The sequence below is a fragment of the Carassius gibelio genome, chromosome A1 (assembly GCF_023724105.1).
Source record: "Carassius gibelio isolate Cgi1373 ecotype wild population from Czech Republic chromosome A1, carGib1.2-hapl.c, whole genome shotgun sequence".
Taxonomy (NCBI): domain Eukaryota; kingdom Metazoa; phylum Chordata; class Actinopteri; order Cypriniformes; family Cyprinidae; genus Carassius; species Carassius gibelio.
The window spans coordinates 18,635,464-18,651,759 of NC_068371.1; the positions used below are offsets into that span (position 1 = coordinate 18,635,464).

Below are 16,296 nucleotides of genomic sequence, written 5' to 3' on the forward strand. Positions count from 1 at the left end.
AACTGTTATAACATTTTAAATCTCATTGAGTCAATGTTTTCCATTTTGTTCTTACAGATATATCAGTTTTTACTATTTTGCCACATTGTGATTACAGTTTAACCTGAAAATGACATCTAAACTCTTAAAAAGAGAAGACTTGCAATAAGTTTATTGTCACCTATCACTTATTTCAAATACCTATATCTGCAACAAAATGTTTGTGCATGTATATGTGTGTCTTTCTGTGTGTGTGTGTGTGTGTGTGTGTGTGCATATGCTTATAAAGTATACATATATTAGTCTAATCATTTACTTTCAGTGTGTGTGTCTGTCTGTTAGCCTGTTCTCCATTTTGGATGTGTTTAACTGTCATCCATGCATCCAGGTTGGCTCAGACCACCTCAGAGGCCTTAATGTGCTTGAACCCCGGTAAATGCTGCTTGCAGCTTTAATTATTATTATTATTATTATTCTTCTGCCCTAGAACTGAACGTGCAGCCCAAACCGTAAGGCCTAGAGAGCTGAAATTTGGACAGATCGTAGAGCTCAATTTGGGGAGAACTTATCAAAGTCTCAGCCCAATCGGCCTAACGGGGGCGCTACAGCGCAAAAAACAAAAATTTTGGACATTTTTGGCCGTAAATCGTATACCGTTAGCCGTAGACTCAAAAACATGGCATTGTTGCAATCCTTGGGTTAGCCCGAACAAAAGTGTACGGCGCCTTTTTGGGGTCTACGACGCACCGTTTTCTCGCAAAATCGAGCTATATCCGAAACCTACTTTTGCGAACTAGTCCTAGGATTTTCAACCAATCAGAACCAAACCACTTCATAAATATTCCCTGGACACTCAATATCAATAATTATTAAAAAAAAGTTGAAATTTCAATTCTTACGCGAAACAGTACACCAAAAAGCATCTATGCTAACGTTAGCCAAATACTATTTTGACTATAACTCTTGAACGGAATGAGATATCTTCACCAAACTCGGTACACATATGTATGAGCTCAATCTTTGGTCAAATCAAAAAAATTGCGCATCTCTGCCACTTGGGGGCGCTATAAGATAGAAAAAACACATAAATTGCTATAACTAGGCAACCGTTGGCTCGATCAACTTGAAAATCGGTATGCAGTGTCTTGGTCTGAAGGGGCACAAGTACTTATGAGGACATTTGCATATCTCAAAAAACATGGCCGTCATTGGCCAAACAAATTTAAGCACCTATTTGAAAGGGTTAACGGATGTTGGTCGGAACGAAACTCGCTGGGTACGTTCGACTCATGAACCTTAAGGTCTGTAAGAATTTTGAAAGAAATCGGCCACTAGTTGGCGCTAACGAGTTTTATGGCTCTGTAATCACGTGGTGTTTCACATATCAACACAATATGCATATCATTTGATAGATCTCCTCGTAATGCACAACTTTGCCTCAAGAACCATTGCTGTCAATCAAATCGTTCAATTGTTATTCACAAATATGTTAAAAACCTACTTTTGCGAACTAGTCCTAGGTTTTTTGCCCGATCGGAACCAAACCACTGCAGTAATATTCTGTGGACTCTCCAGATCAATAATTATTAAAAAAATATTGAATTTTGTCCTTTGGTTAGCTGTAACCGGGTAATTTAGAAAAAGGGGTGTGGCCAAACATACCCCAAAGCCTATAAAACCTAAAGGAAAACTCAAAACTGTATGAAACTCAGTGAAATCATGTATCAGGTGACTCTTAACAAGCATGCAAAGTTTCATGGAGATCAGACCATAGGTGGCGCTATAACAGTAGAAAAGGTCTCAAAACACAAGATTTATATGGTAAATGGCCCCAAATTGTTTGAAAATGCTCATATATTCACTCAAAAACACTAAATCTTCATATCATATGATAGATCTCCTCATTCTGAACAACTTTGCCTCTGGGACCAATGTTGTCAATAAAGCTGTTAATTAAATATTCAAGATTATTTTAAAAAGTTACTTTGGCATACTTGTGATACGGTTTAAGATGAAAATCAAGAAAACCACTTTAGTACAATTCTGTAGACTCTGAAGGTCAATAATTATCAAAAACATGTTGAACAATTGCATTTGGACAACTATAAACCAGTAATTTTATAATATGTTCTTTTCATAGTGTACACAAAGGCCTATTAATACAAACAGAAAGCCCACAAATTATCAAAACTGTGTAAAACAATGCATAATTTCATTCTAAACAAGCATGCAAAATTTAAGAGAGATTGGGCAAAAAAAAAAAAAAACACTATAACAGTTATGTTTAAAAACAGTGTTGCTTGAGTAAATGCAATTTATAACCTCTAGATGGCAGTGGAAGACCACTAATGGGCTCATTCAGTTAAGTTGAACAGTACTGTTGAAAGGATTCATGAATTCATCCCAAAACATTAAAAATGTAACTGTTATAACATTTTAAATCTCATTGAGTCAATGTTTTCCATTTTGTTCTTACAGATATATCAGTTTTTACTATTTTGCCACATTGTGATTACAGTTTAACCTGAAAATGACATCTAAACTCTTAAAAAGAGAAGACTTGCAATAAGTTTATTGTCACCTATCACTTATTTCAAATACCTATATCTGCAACAAAATGTTTGTGCATGTATATGTGTGTCTTTCTGTGTGTGTGTGTGTGTGTGTGTGTGCATATGCTTATAGAGTATACATATATTAGTCTAATCATTTACTTTCAGTGTGTGTGTCTGTCTGTTAGCCTGTTCTCCATTTTGGATGTGTTTAAATGTCATCCATGCATCCAGGTTGGCTCAGACCACCTCAGAGGCCTTAATGTGCTTGAACCCCGGTAAATGCTGCTTGCAGCTTTAATTAGGGGTTCAAGCACGCAGTGCTGAAACCCTATTGTAATTGTTAAGATTTTTATTATTATTATTATTCTTCCGCCTTAAAACTGAACGTGCAGCCCAAACCGTAAGGCCTAGAGAGCTGAAACTTGGTCAGATGGTAGTAGTCCTGCTCGCTACTCAGATACAAAAAACCGGCCCAATCGGCCTAACGGGGGCGCTACTGCGCAAAAAACTAAAATTTTAGACATTTTTGGCCGCAGGTCGTAAACCGTTAGCCATAGACTCAAAAACATGGCATCGTTGCAATCCTTGGGTTAGCCCGAACAAAAGTGCACAGCTGCTTTTTTAGCTCTACGACGCACCGTTTTCGCGCAAAATCGAGCTATATCCGAAACCTACTTTTGAGAACTAGTCCTAGGATTTTCAACCAATCGGAACCAAACCACTGCAGAAATATTCCCTGGACACTCAATATCAATAATTATCAAAAAAAAGTTGAAATTTCGATTCTTACGCGAAACAGTACGTCAAAAAGCGTCTATGCTAACATTAGCCAAGTGTTATTTTGACTATAACTCTTGAACGGAATGAGATATCTTCACCAAACTTGGTACACGTATGTATGAGCTCAATCTTTGGTCAAATCAAAAAAATTGCACATCTTTGCCACTTGGGGGCGCTATAAGATAGAAAAAACACATAAATGGCTATAACTAGGCAATCGTTGGCTCGATCGACTTGAAAATTGGTATGCAATGTCTTGGTCTGAAGGGGCACAAGTACCTATGAGGACATTTGCATATCTCAAAAAACATGGCCACCATTGGCCAAACAAATTTAAGCACCTATTTGAAAGGGTTAACGGAAGTTGATCGGAACGAAACTCACTGGGTACGTTCGACTCATGAACCTTAAGGGCTGTAAGAATTTTGAAAGAAATCGGCCACTAGTTGGCGCTAACGAGTTTTATGGCTCTGTAACCACGTGGTGTTTCACATATCAACACAATATGCATATCATTTGATAGATCTCCTCATAATGCACAACTTTGCCTCAAGAACCATTGCTGTCAATCAAATCGTTCAATTGTTATTCACAAATATGTTAAAAACCTACTTTTGCGAACTAGTCCTAGGTTTTTTGTCCGATCGGAACCAAACCACTGCAGTAATATTCTGTGGACTCTCTAGATCAATAATTATCAAAAAAATGTTGAATTTTGTACTTTGGTTAGCTTTAAATGGGTAATTTAGAAAAGGGGGATGGCCAAACATACCCCAAAGCCTATAAAACCTAAACGAAAACTCAAAACTTTATGAACCTTGGTGAAAACATGTAACACGTGACTCTTAACAAGCATGCAAAGTTTCATGGAGATCGGATCATAGGTGGCGCTTTAACAGTTGAAAAAGCCTCAATAACACACATTTTCAATAGAAAATGATCACAATTTGTAGAACATGTTCATACATTCACACAAACACTAGATCTTCATATCATATGATATATCTCCTCTTTGTGAACAACTTTGCCTCAAGGAGCGAAGATGTCAATCAAATCGTTCAATTGTTATTCACAAATATATTAAAAACTTACTTTTGCGAACTAGTCCTAGGTTTTTTACCTGATCGAAACCAAACCACTGCAGTAATTTTCTCTGGACACTCTAGATCAATAATTATCAAAAAAATATTGAATTTTGTCTTTTGGTTAGCTATAACTGGCTAAATTAGAAAAGGGGCGTGACCAAAATACCCAAGAGCATATAAAACCTAAACGAAAACTCAAAACTTTATGAAACTTGTTGAAAACATGTAACAGGTGACTCTTAACAAGCATGCAAAGTTTCATGGAGATCGGACCATAGGTGGCGCTATAACAGTAAAAAAGGTCTCAAAACATAAGATTTATATGGTAAATGGCTTCAAATTGTCTGAAAATGCTCATATATTCACATAAACACTAGATCTTCATATCATATGATAGATCTCCTCATTCTGAACAACTTCTGGGACCAATGTTGTCAATAAAGCTGTTAATGAAATATTCAAGGTTATTTAAAAAAGTTACTTTGGCAAAGTAGTCCAAGGCTTTAAGCTGAAAATCAATAAAACCACTGAAGTACAATTCTCTAGACTCTGAAGGTCAATAATTATCAAAAACATGTTGAACAATTGCATTTGGACAACTATAAACCAGTGATGTATAGTATGTTCTTGTCACAGTGTACACAAAGGCCTATCAATACAAACAGAAAGCCCACAAATGATCAAAACTGTGTAAAATAATGCCTAATTTCATTCTAAACAAGCATGCAACATTTAAGAGGGATTAGGCAAAAAAACACTAAGAGTTATAAAGGATTAACACATTGATGTATGAGATATTGCCATTTATAACCACTTGATGGCAGCGGAAACCACTAATGGGCTCATTCAGCTAACTTAAACAGTACAGTTGAAAGGATGTATGAATTAATGCCTAAACAATAAAAAAACACTGTTACAACATTTCAAATCTCACCGAGTTAAAGTTTTCCATTTTGTTCATACAGACATATCAGTTTTTAAAATTTTACCACATTATGATTACAGTGAAACCTGAAAATGACATCTAAAATCTTAAAAACGAGTTTAATCATTTAATTTCAGTGTGTGTGTCTGTCTGTTAGCCTATTCTCCATTTTGGATGTCTTTAACGGTCATCCATACGTCCAGGTTGGCTCTGACCACCTAAGATGCCTTAAATGCTTGAACCCCGTAAATGCTGCTTGCAGCTTTAATTAGGGGTTCAAGCACGCAGTGCTGAAACCCTATTGTATTTGTTAGGATTTTTATTATTATTATTATTATTATTATTATTATTATTCTCCACTCAAACTGTTCGTGCAGCCCAAACCGTAAGGCCTAGAAAGCTGAAATTTGGTCAGAATGTAGTAGTCCGGCCTTCTTGTCAGATACCGAGTCTAGACCCAATCGGCCTAACGGGGGCGCTACAGCGCAAAAAACTAAAATTTTTGACATTTTTGGCCGTAAATCGTAAACCGTTAGCCGTAGACTCAAAAACATGGCATCGTTGCAATCCTTGGGTTAGCCCGAACAAAAGTGCACGGCGCCTTTTTGGGGTCTACGACGCACCGTTTTCTCGCAAAATCGAGCTATATCCGAAACCTACTTTTGCGAACTAGTCCTAGGATTTTCAACCAATCAGAACCAAACCACTTCATAAATATTCCCTGGACACTCAATATCAATAATTATTAAAAAAAAGTTGAAATTTCAATTCTTACGCGAAACAGTACGCCAAAAAGCGTCTATGCTAACGTTAGCCAAATACTATTTTGACTATAACTCTTGAACGGAATGAGATATCTTCACCAAACTCGGTACACATATGTATGAGCTCAATCTTTGGTCAAATCAAAAAAATTGCGCATCTCTGCCACTTGGGGGCGCTATAAGATAGAAAAAACACATAAATTGCTATAACTAGGCAACCGTTGGCTCGATCAACTTGAAAATCGGTATGCACTGTCTTGGTCTGAAGGGGCACAAGTACTTATGAGGACATTTGCATATCTCAAAAAACATGGCCGTCATTGGCCAAACAAATTTAAGCACCTATTTGAAAGGGTTAACGGATGTTGATCGGAACGAAACTCGCTGGGTACGTTCGACTCATGAACCTTAAGGTCTGTAAGAATTTTGAAAGAAATCGGCCACTAGTTGGCGCTAACGAGTTTTATGGCTCTGTAATCACGTGGTGTTTCACATATCAACACAATATGCATATCATTTGATAGATCTCCTCGTAATGCACAACTTTGCCTCAAGAACCATTGCTGTCAATCAAATCGTTCAATTGTTATTCACAAATATGTTAAAAACCTACTTTTGCGAACTAGTCCTAGGTTTTTTGTCCGATCGGAACCAAACCACTGCAGTAATATTCTGTGGACTCTGTAGATCAATAATTATTAAAAAAATGTTTAATTTTGTCCTTTGGTTAGCTGTAAAGCGGTAATATTTAAAAAGGGGTGTGGCCAAACATACCCCAAAGCCTATAAAACCTAAACGAAAACTCAAAACTTTATGAAACTCAGTGAAATCATGTAACAGGTTACTCTTAACAAGCATGCAAAGTTTCATGGAGATCAGACCATAGGTGGCGCTATAACAGTAGAAAAGGTCTCAAAACACAAGATTTCTATGGTAAATGGCCCCAAATTGTTTGAAAATGCTCATATATTCACTCAAAAACACCAAATCTTCATATCATATGATAAATCTCCTCATTCTGAACAACTTTGCCTCTGGGACCAATGTTGTCAATAAAGCTGTTAATTAAATATTCAAGATTATTTAAAAAAGTTACTTTGGCATACTTGTGATACAGTTTAAGATGAAAATCAATAAAACCACTGAAGTACAATTCTCTAGACTCTGAAGGTCAATAATTATCAAAAACATGTTGAACAATTGCATTTGGGCAACTATAAACCAATAATTTTATAATATGTTATTTGCATAGTGTACACAAAGGCCTATTTATACAAACAGAAAGCCCACAAATTATCAAAACTGTGTAAAATAATGCATGATTTCATTCTAAACAAGCATGCAAAATTTAAGAGAGATTGGGCAAAAAAAAAAATTACAACACTATAACAGTTATGTTTTAAAACACAGTGTTGTTTGAGTAAATGCAATTTATAACCACTAGATGGCAGCGGAAGACCACTAATGGGCTCATTCAGCTAGTTGAACAGTACTGTTTTCATGAATTCATGCCAAAACATTAATAAATTAACTGTTATAACATTTTAAATCTCATTGAATTGATGTTTTCCATTTTGTTTATACAGATGTATCAGTTTTTACAATTTTGCCACATTATGATTACAGTTTAACCTGAAAATGACATCTAAACTCTGAAAAAGAGAAGACTTGCAATAATTTTATGTCACCTATCACTTATTTCAAATACCTATATCTGCAACAAAATGTTTGTGCATGTATATGTGTGTCTTTGTCTGTGTGTGTGTGTGTGTGTGTGCATATGCTTATAGAGTATACATATATTAGTCTAATCATTTACTTTCAGTGTGTGTGTCTGTCTGTTAACCTGTTCTCCATTTTGGATGTGTTTAAATGTCATCCAAACATCCAGGTTGGCTCTGACCACCTCAGATGCCTTAAATGCTTGAACCCCGGTAAAATGCTGCTTGCAGCTTTAATTATTATTATTATTATTATTCTTCTGCCCTAGAACTGAACGTGCAGCCCAAACCGTAAGGCCTAGAGAGCTGAAATTTGGACAGATCGTAGAGCTCAATTTGGGGAGAACTTATCAAAGTCTCAGCCCAATCGGCCTAACGGGGGCGCTACAGCGCAAAAAGCAAAAATTTTGGACATTTTTGGCCGTAAATCGTATACCGTTAGCCGTAGACTCAAAAACATGGCATTGTTGCAATCCTTGGGTTAGCCCGAACAAAAGTGCACGGCGCCTTTTTGGGGTCTACGACGCACCGTTTTCTCGCAAAATCGAGCTATATCTGAAACCTGCTTTTGCGAACTAGTCCTAGGATTTTCAACCAATCAGAACCAAACCACTTCAGAAATATTCCCTGGACACTCAATATCAATAATTATCAAAAAAAAGTTGAAATTTCAATTCATACGCGAAACAGTACACCAAAAAGCGTCTATGCTAACGTTAGCCAAATGCTATTTTGACTATAACTCCTAAACGGAATGAGATATCTTCACCAAACTCGGTAAACATATGTATGAGCTCAATCTTTGGTCAAATCAAAAAAATTGCGCATCTCTGCCACTTGGGGGCGCTATAAGATAGAAAAAACACATAAATTGCTCTAACTAGGCAACCGTTGGCTCGATCGACTTGAAAATCGGTATGCAGTGTCTTGGTCTGAAGGGGCACAAGTACCTATGAGGACATTTGCATATCTCAAAAAACATGGCCACCATTGGCCAAACAAATTTAAGCACCTATTTGAAAGGGTTAACGGATGTTGATCGGAACGAAACACGCTGGGTACGTTCGACTCATGAACCTTAAGGTCTGTAAGAATTTTGAAAGAAATCGGCCACTAGTTGGCGCTAACGAGTTTTATGGCTCTGTAATCACGTGGTGTTTCACATATCAACACAATATGCATATCATTTGATAGATCTCCTCGTAATACACAACTTTGCCTCAAGAACCATTGCTGTCAATCAAATCGTTCAATTGTTATTCACAAATATGTTAAAAACCTACTTTTGCGAACTAGTCCTAGGATTTTTGCCCGATCGGAACCAAACCACTGCAGTAATATTCTGTGGACTCTCTAGATCAATAATTATTAAAAAAATGTTGAATTTTGTCCTTTGATTAGCTCTAACGGGGTAATTTAGAAAAAGGGGTGTGGCCAAACATACCCCAAAGCCTATAAAACCTAAAGGAAAACTCCAAACTTTATGAAACTCAGTGAAATCATGTAACAGGTGACTCTTAACAAGCATGCAAAGTTTCATGGAGATCAGACCATAGGTGGCGCTATAACAGTAGAAAATGTCTCAAAACACAAGATTTATATGGTAAATGGCCTCAAATTGTTTGAAAATGTTCATATATTCACTCAAAAACACTAAATCTTCATATCATATGATACATCTCCTCATTCTGAACAACTTTGCCTCTGGGACCAATGTTGTCAATAAAGCTGTTAATTAAATATTCAAGATTATTTAAAAAAGTTACTTTGGCATACTTGTGATAGGGTTTAAGATGAAAATCAATAAAATCACTGAAGTACAATTCTCTAGACTCTGAAGGTCAATAATTATCAAAAACATGTTGAACAATTGCATTTGGACAACTATAAACCAGTAATTTTATAATATGTTATTTGCATAGTGTACACAAAGGCCTATTAATACAAACAGAAAGCCCACAAATTATCAAAAGTGTGTAAAATAATGCATAATTTCATTCTAAACAAGCATGCAAAATTTAAGAGAGATAGGGCAAAAAAAAATAACAACACTATAACAGTTATGTTTAAAAACACAGTGTTGTTTGAGTAAATGCAATTTATAACCACTAGATGGCAGCGGAAGACCACTAATGTGCTCATTCAGCTAAGTTGAACAGCACTGTTTTCATGAATTCTTGCCAAAACATTAATAAATTAACTCTTATAACATTTTAAATCTTACTGAATCAATGTTTTTCATTTTGTTCATAGAGACACATCATTGTTTTACAATTTTGCCACATTGTGATTACAATGAAACCTGAATGACAACTAAACTCTTAAAAACTAGTTTAATCATTTAATTTCAGTGTGTGTGTGTGTGTGTGTGTGTGTGTGTGTGTGCGTGTGTGTGTGTGTGTGTCTGTCTTTTGGATGTGTTTAGATGTCATCCATACATCCTGGTTGGCCTAGACCACCCCAGAGGCACAAAGGCCTATTAATACAAACAGAAATCCCACAAATTATCAAAACTGTGTAAAGTAATGCATAATTTCATTCTAAACAAGCATGCAAAATTTAAGAGAGATAGGGCAAAAAAAACAAAACAACACTTTAACAGTTCTGTTTAAAAACACAGTGTTGTTTGAGTAAATGCAATTTATAACCACTAGATGGAAGCGGAAGACCACTAATGGGCTCATTCAGCTAGTACTGTTTTTATGAATTCATGCCAAAACATTAATAAATTAACTGTTATAACATTTTAAATCTCATTGAATTGATGTTTTCCATTTTGTTCATACAGATGTATCAGATTTAACAATTTTGCCACATTATGATTACAGTTTAACCTGAAAATGACATCTAAACTCTAAAAAAGAGAAGACTTGCAATAAGTTTATTGTCACCTATAACTTATTTCAAATACCTATATCTGCAACAAAATGTTTGTGCATGTATAAGTGTATCTTTGTGTGTCTTTGTGTGTGTGTGTGTGTGTGTGTGTGCATATGCTTATAGAGTATACATATATTAGTCTAATCATTTACTTTCAGTGTGTGTGTCTGTCTGTTAGCCTGTTCTCCATTTTGGATGTGTTTAACTGTCATCCATGCATCCAGGTTGGCTCTGACCACCTCAGAGGCCTTAATGTGCTTGAACCCCGGTAAAATGCTGCTTGCAGCTTTAATTATTATTATTATTAGGGGTTCAAGCACGCAGTGCTGAAACCCTATTGTATTTGTTAGGATTTTTATTATTATTATTATTATTAGGGGTTCAAGCACGCAGTGCTGAAACCCTATTGTAATTGTTAAGATTTTTATTATTATTATTATTTTTCCGCCTTAAAACTGAACGTGCAGCCCAAACCGTAAGGCCTAGAGAGCTGAAACTTGGTCAGATGGTAGTAGTCTTGCTCGCTACTCAGATACAAAGAACCGGCCCAATCGGCCTAACGGGGGCGCTACAGCGCAAAAAACTAAAATTTTTGACATTTTTGGCCGCAGGTCGTAAACCGTTAGCCGTAGACTCAAAAACAAGGCATCGTTGCAATCCTTGGGTTAGCCCGAACAAAAGTGTACAGCTGCATTTTTTGCTCTACGACGCACCGTTTTCTCGCAAAATCGAGCTATATCCGAAACCTACTTTTGCGAACTAGTCCTAGGATTTTCAACCAATCGGAACGAAACCACTGCAGAAATATTCCCTGGACACTCAATATAAATAATTATCAAAAAAAAGTTGAAATTTCGATTCTTACGCGAAACAGTACGCCAAAAAGCGTCTATGCTAACGTTAGCCAAATGTTATTTTGACTATAACTCTTGAACGGAATGAGATATCTTGACCAAACTTGGTACACATATGTATGAGCTCAATCTTTGGTCAAATAAAAAAAAATTGCGCATCTCTGCCACTTGGGGGCGCAATAAGATTTAAAAAACACATAAATGGCTATAACTAGGCAACCGTTGGCTCGATCGACTTGAAAATTGGTATGCAGTGTCTTGGTCTGAAGGGGCACAAGTACCTATGAGGACATTTGCATATCTCAAAAAACATGGCTGCCATTGGCCAAACAAATTTAAGCACCTATTTGAAAGGGTTAACGGATGTTGTTCGGAACGAAACTCGCTGGGTACGTTCGACTCATGAACCTTAAGGTCTGTAAGAATTTTGAAAGAAATCGGCCACTAGTTGGCGCTAACGAGTTTTATGGCTCTGTAATCACGTGGTGTTTCACATATCAACACAATATGCATATCATTTGATAGATCTCCTCATAATGCACAACTTTGCCTCAAGAACCATTGCTGTCAATCAAATCGTTCAATTGTTATTCACAAATATGTTAAAAAACTACTTTTGCGAACTAGTCCTAGGTTTTTTGTCCGATCGGAACCAAACCACTGCAGTAATATTCTGTGGACTGTCTAGATCAATAATTATCAAAAAAATGTTCAATTTTGTACTTTGGTTAGCGTTAAATGGGTAATTAAGAAAAGGGGTGTGGCCAAACATACCCCAAAGCCTATAAAACCTAAACGAAAACTCAAAACTTTATGAAACGTGGTGAGAACATGTAACAGGTAACTCTTAACAAGCATGCAAAGTTTCATGGAGATCGCACCATAGGTGGCGCTATAACAGTAGAAAAGGTCTCAAAACACAAGATTTATATGGTAAATGGCCTCAAATTGTTTGAAAATGCTCATATATTCACTCAAAAACACTAGATCTTCATATCATATGATAGATCTCCTCATTCTGAACAACTTTGCCTCTGGGACCAATGTTGTCAATAAAGCTGTTAATTAAATATTCAAGATTATTTCAAAAAGTTACTTTGGCAAACTAGTGATAGGGTATAAGCTGAAAATCAATAAAACCACTGAAGTACAATTCTCTAGACTCTGAAGGTCAATAATTATCAAAAACATATTGAACAGTTGCATTTGGACAACTATAAACCAGTAATTTTATAATATGTTATTTGCATAGTGTACACTAAGGCCTATTAATACAAACAGAAAGCCCACAAATTATCAAAACTGTGTAAAATAATGCATAATTTCATTCTAAACAAGCATGCAAAATTTAAGAGAGATTGGTCAAAAAAAATAACAACACTATAACAGTTATATTTAAAAACACAGTGTTGCTTGAGTAAATGCAATTTAGAACCACTAGATGGCAGCGGGAGACCACTAATGGGCTCATTCAGTAAAGTTGAACAGTACTGTTGAAAGGATTCATTAATTCATGCCAAAACATAAAAAAAATTAACTGTTATAACATTTTAAATCTCATTGAGTCAATGTTTTCCATTTTGTTCATACAGATATATCAGTTTTTTACAATTTTGCCACATTGTGATTACAGTTTAACCTGAAAATGACATCTAAACTGTTAAAAACTAGTTTAATCATTTAATTTCAGTGTTTGTGTCTGTCTGCCAGCCTATTCTTCATTTTGGATGTCTTTAACTGTCATCCATGCATCCAGGTTAGCCAAGACCACCTCAGAGGCCTTAAATGCTTGAACCCCGTAAAATGCTGCTTGCAGCTTTAATTATTATTATTATTATTATTCTCCACTCAAACTGATCGTGCAGCCTAAACCGTAAGGGCTAGAAAGCTGAAATTTGGTCAGATTGTAGTAGTCCGGCCTTCTTGTCAGATACTGAGTCTCGACCCAATCGGCCTAACGGGGGCGCTACAGCGCAAAAAACTAAAATTTTTGACATTTTTGGCCGTAAATCGTAAACCGTTAGCCATAGACTCAAAAACATGGCATTGTTGCAATCCTTGGGTTAGCCCGAACAAAAGTGCACGGCGCCTTTTTGGGGTCTACGACGCACCGTTTTCTCCCAAAATCGAGCTATATCCGAAACCTACTTTTGCGAACTAGTCCTAGGATTTTCAACCAATCAGAACCAAACCACTTCATAAATATTCCCTGGACACTCAATATCAATAATTATCAAAAAAAAGTTGAAATTTCAATTCTTATGCAAAACAGTACGCCAAAAAGCATCTATGCTAATGTTGGCCAAATGCTATTTTAACTATAACTCTTGAACGGAATGAGATATCTTCACCAAACTTGGTACACATATGTATGAGCTCAATCTTTGGTCAAATAAAAAAATTTGCGCATCTCTGCCACTTGGGGGCGCAATAAGATAGAAAAAACACATAAATGGCTATAACTAGGCAACCGTTGGCTCGATCGACTTGAAAATTGGTATGCAGTGTCTTGGTCTGAAGGGGCACAAGTACCTATGAGGACATTTGCATATCTCAAAAAACATGGCCGCCATTGGCCAAACAATTTTAAGCACCTGTTTGAAAGGGTTAACGGATGTTGATCGGAACGAAACTCGCTGGGTACGTTCGACTCATGAACCTTAAGGTCGGTAAGAATTTTGAAAGAAATCGGCCACTAGTTGGCGCTAACTAGTTTTATGGCTCTGTAATCACGTGGTGTTTCACATATCAACACAATATGCATATCATTTGATAGATCTCCTCATAATGCACAACTTTGCCTCAAGAACAATTGCTGTCAATCAAATCGTTCAATTGTTATTCACAAATATGTTAAAAACGTACTTTTGCGAACTAGTCCTAGGTTTTTTGTCCGATTGGAACCAAACCACTGCAGTAATAATCTGTGGACTCTCTAGATCAATAATTATCAAAAAAATGTTACATTTTGTACTTTGGTTAGCTGTAAAGGGGTAATTTAGGAAAAGGGGTGTGGCCAAACATACCCCAAAGCCTATAAAACCTAAACGAAAACTCAAAACTTTATGAAACTAGGTGAAATCATGTAACAGGTGACTCTCAACAAGGCTGCAAAGTTTCATGGAGATTGATCCATAGGTGGCGCTATAACAGTAGAAAAGGTCTCATAACACAAGATTTAGATGGTAAATGGCCTCAAACTGTTTGAAAATGCACATATATTCACTCAAAAACACTAAATCTTCATATCATATGATAGATCTCCTCATTCTGAAAAACTTTGCCTCTGGGACCAATTTTGTCAATAAATCTGTTAATTAAATATTCAAGATTATTTGAAAAAGTTACTTTGGCAAAGTATTCCAAGGCTTTAAGCTGAAAATCAATAAAACCACTGAAGTACAATTCTCTAGACTCAGAAGGTCAATAATTATCAAAAACATGTTGAACAATTGCATTTGGACAACTATAAACCAGTAATTTTATAATATGTTATTTGCATAGTGTACACAAAGGCCTATTAATACAAACAGAAAGCCCACAAATTATCAAAACTGTGTAAAATAATGCATAATTTCATTCTAAACGAGCATGCCATATTTAAGAGATATTGGGCAAAAAACACTAAGAGTTAAAAGGATTAACACATTGATGTATGAGAAATTGCCATTTATAACCACTAGATGGCAGCGGAAAACCACTAATGGGCTCATTCAGCTAACTTAAACTGTACAGTTGAAAGGATGTAATGCCTAAACAATACAAAAAACACTCTTACAACATTTCAAATCTCATTAAGTTAAAGTTTTCCATTTTGTTCATTCAGACATATCAGTTTTTAAAATTTTGCCACATTATGATTACAGTGAAACCTGAAAATGACATCTAAAATCTTAAAAACGAGTTTAATCTTTTAATTTCAGTGTGTGTGTCTGTCTGTTAGCCTATTCTCCATTTTGGATGTGTTTAACGGCCATCCATATATGTCCAGGTTGGCTCTGACCACCTAAGATGCCTTAAGTGCTTGAACCCCGTAAATGCTGCTTGCAGCTTTAATTAGGGGTTCAAGCACGCAGTGCTGAAACCCTATTGTAATTGTTAGGATTTTTATTATTATTATTATTCTTCCGCCCTAGAACTGAACGTGCAGCCCAAACCGTAAGGCCTAGAGAGCTGAAATTTGGACAGATCGTAGAGCTCATTTTGGGGAGAACTTATCAAAGTCTCAGCCCAATCGGCCAAACGGGGGCGCTATAGCGCAAAAAACAAAAATTTTGGACGTTTTTGGCCGTGAATCGTAAACCGTTAGCCATAAACTCAAAAACATGGCATCATAGCAATCCTTGGGTTAGCCCGAACAAAAGTGCCCGGCGCCTTTTTGGGGTCTACGACGCACCGTTTTCTCGCAAATCGAGCTATATCCGAAACCTACTTTTGCGAACTAGTCCTAGGATTTTCAACCAATCAGAACCAAACCACTTCAGAAATATTCCCTGGACACTCAATATCAATAATTATCAAAAAAAAGTTGAAATTTTAATTTTTACGCGAAACAGTACGCCAAAAAGCGTCTATTGTAACGTTGGCCAAATGCTATTTTAACTATAACTCTTGAACGGAATGAGATAACTTCACCAAACTTGGTACACATATGTACGAGCTCAATTTTGGGTAAAATAAAAAAAATTGCGCATCTCTGCCACTTGGGGGCGCAATAAGATAGAAAAAACACATAAATGGCTATAACTAGGCA

At 36.3% G+C, this 16,296-nt stretch overlaps 2 long non-coding RNA genes across 14 annotated transcripts in view; one reads left to right on the forward strand and one right to left on the reverse strand.

Moving 5' to 3' along the window:
* The window catches only part of LOC128011454 (uncharacterized), a 181,752-nt gene that overhangs the window by 142,458 nt on the left and 22,998 nt on the right, over positions 1-16,296 (reverse strand). The window lies entirely within an intron of this gene.
* Positions 1-16,296, forward strand: part of LOC128015573 (uncharacterized) — a 124,577-nt gene that overhangs the window by 50,282 nt on the left and 57,999 nt on the right. The window lies entirely within an intron of this gene.